The 5731-nt window shown below is 32.6% G+C and overlaps 1 pseudogene; it reads right to left on the reverse strand.

Annotated features, from left to right (window-relative positions):
- Positions 1 to 662: 662 nt before the first annotated feature.
- LOC149562888 (DEAD-box ATP-dependent RNA helicase 15-like) lies at positions 663 to 2958 on the reverse strand (annotated as a pseudogene).
- Between the last annotated feature and the right edge of the window lie 2773 nt (positions 2959 to 5731).

Below are 5731 nucleotides of genomic sequence, written 5' to 3' on the forward strand. Positions count from 1 at the left end.
TTGCATAGCATGATAGTGAAGACCCATTTGACTTTTGACCTTTGTTGGAACTCTTCAAGCTATAAAAACAATGCAATGTATAATTAAAAATAAACATTAAGCAAAATTACATAACTGTACAAAGGATGTACACATGCCATACAAACTTTGTAATATCCCCATTCAGGGATTTGTGTTAATTTAGTCCTAAAAATATAACTACAACTTGGGATAAGAATTGCAATACATTAATTAATAAAAATGTACACATTTCATTATAATATTTAACTTCAATTCTGAGTCTACTTCAGAAGATAGGACTTATCTTTAGAACCATGTAACTAAATGATCTTCAAGCCATAAATGCATTTGGGTCAAGAGTAATAGCTAATCACAAATATGTATGTATGTCAAACAATTAACAGACATTTTTTTTTTTTTTATTCAATCTAACAATAGACGAGACACTTAAGGCTGCCTAACACATTTCAAACTTAATCATGAGAATTCCAAGGTCATTTTATATCTAGATGTACCAGGGCCCTATGGTATCTCAACCTTGGGTCACAAGCAATACCCATATTCACGCTTCATTGTCTAGCTATAGTTCATAAGAGCAAAGGGAATTGTTACATTAAGTAGCATGGTAGATTCAAAAAGAAAAATAGCATCAAACATACCTTTTATTCTTGTGGCATTCCAGAATGAATGCAGATTGATGGAAAGTTTCACTCCACAAGAAGCTTGTTCAGCTCTGCAACTCTATTAACACTCTTGACAAATATCACAACTTTATTGAAGTCCAGTGAATCAAGCATATCATTCAACTTCCAAGTCTTCTCCAATTTTCTCAGTTTGATGTACTGCTGGAAGAATCTCCAGACATAAATACCAAACACAATAAAAGAGAGAATGGTTTACTATTTTATTGGACATTATTAAACTCAAATAAATTCAATATCTAAACTAAACCATGAAGTGTCAATTTTTCCTCATCGTCAACATATATCTCCATAGGTTGTAAATGGAAACAAATGTGTGTAACATTAGATGGTGTGATTGTTATCAAGAGCCAACAGTGCCACAAAAATCCCCTCATTGATCCAAGGAGCACATGTTGAACAAAAAGTATTGAAAAGGTTCAACTAGAAACTTTGTGGTCCAATATACCATCCCTGAATTCTGAATTTAATACTTCACTATATCATTGAATTAATTATTTGTATTGTTGTTACAAAATTAGTAATAGAGGCCAGATGTAACCCATGTCTCCATCATGTACAATGAACGAAAGTTGGCCACCATAGAAAATGCAGCTTTGCACTACCTCTAAGGTAGCTCCATTCTTGCGAATGCAAATAAAAGGATTTAGGTAACATGCAATCCCAACTTTGGAATTACAATAAAGCTATGGCAGTCCAGTATTGATGACTACTGATGAGAAAGCAAAGGAAAACAAAGGCTTGGCTAAGAAATACAAAACTTTAGGGAAACATGAATCGCCTTTGCAAATGTGTGCTACCAACTTATGGCCAAAACATCAATCACCTTTGCAAGGGTTAAATAAACATCTTAAGATAAATACTATAGAAATAAGCATAACTAGTATTCCACCTGAATAAAGCCAATTTAAATGAACTAACTAGTTTCCCCAATCATTAAAGTAATAAATAATGTAGGATTAAACAGGTCAACTTATACAGAAGACATTACATCTTGCATGAATCTCTCTTAGACAAGCCGAATCTCCTTGCTTAGAGTGGCAGAGAACATCATAACTTGCTTGTCATGAGGGGTCATCTTGAAAATCTCCTCAACATCTCTCTGCATGTCTACAGCATTAAAAAAATCAAAAACCATACTAAACAAGCTATGTAATCAGAATCTATTTAAAAAGATATCTACTGACATACCAAGTAATTTCAGCATTCTATCACACTCATCAAGGATAAAATGTCTGACATTTTTTAGAGTCAAATCTTTTTCCCTTGCTAGAGAAAGTATTCTTCTAGGATTACCCACCACTATGTGTGGACACTCATTTTTTAGCAATGCTTTATGGAATTTAATGTTTACCCCTCCATAGAATACAACCACCTTCAAGTTTGTTAAATAAGTGATAAATCTCTCAAATTCATGGCATATCTGCAATATAAAAGAGAACTGGTAAGAAACAATTATTAATGGGGATCCTTATAAAAACCTTTAGATGGTTTCATGTCCTTATACAAACCTTCTAATTTGCCAAACAAATGGGGATCCAATGGATTGTTGGGGGAATGCCATCTAGCAAAAATTGTATTAGAATCCCAATGAAATTAAAAGCAACAAGTACATCTCTAACATATAGTAGATCAGGCAACTATTCCTCTAAACAACAAATACCATCCATTCTTAGAGATTCAATATTAAACTTTTCAATGGCAGAAAATATACTCTTGGATGTATGGGGTGTTCCAGTCTCTAATGGCGTGTTGCAAGTATTTTCCCTTGCAATTTCCTCATCTCCAATTTTATGATCTTTGAAATGTAATAATCAATATTGAAGGAAATCAATGAGACGCAGCATTAAAGAAGCATAGCAAGCCAAAACTACAAAGGTCGTAGAAAAGAAAGGGTTTTTCTTTGGGGCAAACCATTTGAATTACAATGTAGCTCTTTCATTCCTCTATCTACACTTTACTTTTTTCAAAGACAACTACTAAGAAAATTAGAGCAACAAATTTCTAAATTAATATTAACAATGAAAGAATAGAAAACTACCTCTTTATCATTTTGGTATTAGGTTATACTCATAGGGTTCTATGAGCACTAAAAATCATGTAGAACAACATCCATAAGTAATGAATCTAATCTCAAATACCATGCCTTGGTAAATACTTTTAAAAGACACTATAGATTCACCAGTAAACTTACATCCATTATGGCAGCTTGAACTTTTGAATTCTGAAATGCCATGGCAACATCAAGATTTTCCATGATTCTTGAAATTACCTCTTTTGGTGCGAGTCTTATTTACTCTGCATAGAATATCCACACAAAATTAAAAAATCAAGATATTGAAATCAAGGCTTCCATGCATGACTCTGCATAGAATATCCACACAAAATTAAAAAATCAAGATATTGAAATCAAGGCTTCCATGCATGATATTCTAGTGACAAGAGTATATTGTTGAATTGAATAACATCCAAAAGAGGCTATGGAGTTTCTAAGGTGAACAAGACAAAGCTTATAATGATAAAAATATAATTTATGACTGAGCCTTTCAAAGGTTTCCCATAACACAATCATCCTACGGCTCAAATACAGAGGTTATACTCATGATATTCTAAACCAAATTCAAATTCTTGATCTCAAACAATGTCTAGGTATTCTTCCTATTTCCTCAAAGGTGGTAAACACAGCGTATCAAAAGTTAATATTTTGAACTTCAAAATTGAAAATAATCTCATTTGGAAATATCAAGATTAGACAATGACAAAAAATAATAATCATCATCAGCTTCAAACGAAATGCAAAAACATTAAGAAAAGACAACCCTATTGCTAAAATGTGGACCCACTTGAGGCTAACATGCACAATTAAAGAATGTGATTAATAAAATCATGTATGTGACAACAAGAATATTTCTCAATCACATGTTTATCAATTATAAAGATATTTCTACCACAATAATACTATGTGATACATCAAAAGAGGGACAAATATTATTGATGAAGTATAAACTCTTCAATCACTTTACCTCAAAATTATTGAGCATAACTTTGAGTTTGCAGGAAGCCTTACCAATGATGTAGTGACTAGATACATATCTACAATAATCATTGGAAGTGCCAAAGTGGTGCACAGGAAAGATACTCCTTGCAAAGACCTAAATGTTTCTATGTGATATCCCAACAAGGGTTATATTATTCCTTAGACTTGGCAATTAAAGTCCTATGAGACTTGAGGTGGGAAGTCACAGATTACAAACAATACATTGAGGACAGACAATGGGAGAAAGTTCACCTCAACGGTATTCACCGACTTTTCAAATCAATAGGGAATCCATCAGCGGTGTATGACACCATGCACTCCATAATAGAATGGAGTGATCAAACACATAAATAGGAAAATTGTTGAAATGGCTAAGTGTATAATGCATATTCAAAATGTAGCATATCGTTACTAGGCAAAAGCAATACAAACTACTATACACATTCTCAATTGATGTCCTAGTGAGTGTTTTCAAAATACTCCTCCTAAAGACTTTGGACAATTCTTAAGCCTACCATTGATTATTTTTCTATTTTTGGGTATGTTTCTTTTGCACTAGTTAAACATAACACTAATGATAAACTAGATGTAAAAAGTTATAATTTCCGCTTTGTTGCCTATAGTGAAAAATCAAAAGCATATTGCTTAATTGATGTAACTACTGATAAATTTGTTATTAGTAGAGATGTAATTGTTCATTAAAGAAAAGACATCTTACTTTGCAAATGATGATTCATGAAAGAGTTTGTAAGTATAGAAGATGATTCATCAAGTAGCCAACACTTAAAGTCTAGTGATGACAACGATGAGGATAAACCACAACTCCCCTTGGATACAATAAGTTCTCCTCCAAGTCAATCTTTTGACTATCCATGAGAAATACCCTAAACTCATCTAAAATGGTTTGATAAAATCATCAAGAATGTGAAAGAAGATGGAAAAAAATTCTCAAATAATACAATTTGCAGAAGGAAATAGCCAAAGTTATTGAGCATGCAAATTTTTCCTGAATCCTGAAATTCAAACCAACCCAATTTAAACAAGCCTCTGGGTAAACCAGAATGGAAAGCTGCTATGAAAGTAGAACTTGATGCCTTGACAGAGAACAACACATGGAAGCTTTGTGAATTACCTCATGCAAAGAATCCTACTGGTGGAAAATGAGTGCATAATATAAATCAGATGGGCCCGTTAACAAGTTCAAAGCTCCACTTGTTACGTCAACATAATAATGGAAAAGGATTTCTAATTTATTTTTAGTTCTATTAAAGCAAAGCATACATATTACTGCTATGTAAGTTTATAAACCTTCAAGAATATTTCAAGCCTAATCTCAAAAGAACCTATTGAAGTAAACATAGAGTATAATGTCACATGAGTAAACATGAGAATCATCTTTATGGACTATTACATGTCCCCTCCCCTTGCAGAAGTGGATGTTTGCTACTACCTATTTCAAGGAAAATACAAACTCACAATTCAAATTCAATACTAAACCTATTGTTTTATCAGTGCCTTCTATTGGATATTATTATGCAATATGTTAAAGATAACTTTCATGATTCTTTCATTGGGGAAGTGATTAAAATAGATCAGGTCTATGACTCAACTCTTACTGGATAGAAGACTTGTCTACACGTCTAGTGCATTGGATTTTTAGCCTTTTTCTTTTGTTACTCTTCAATAATTGTATATAATTTGTTATTTTTAAGAACTTGGTCAAACATTAGTGTAGGGTTAGGGTGTATTTTCAAGAGAATGGATGTCTGGGAATTTAGATTAATGGGCACTGAATGATAAATTATACATTTGAGTAGAAACATAAGTTGCATATTGTAGTTTGCTAAATAAATTTGGTAAAAAAATCTTAGGAATTTGTTCAACCATTTTTAGGATTCAAGGAACATTGGCAAGAGACGTGAGGCTATAGAACTTGAACTAATGCCCATTAAAATTAAATGTGCATAACCATTGAGTAATAGTGACAAATATG

Source organism: Cupressus sempervirens, chromosome 4, assembly GCF_028749045.1.
Source record: "Cupressus sempervirens isolate cs-2001-9-10 chromosome 4, ASM2874904v1, whole genome shotgun sequence".
NCBI classification, from domain to species: Eukaryota; Viridiplantae; Streptophyta; class Pinopsida; order Cupressales; family Cupressaceae; genus Cupressus; species Cupressus sempervirens.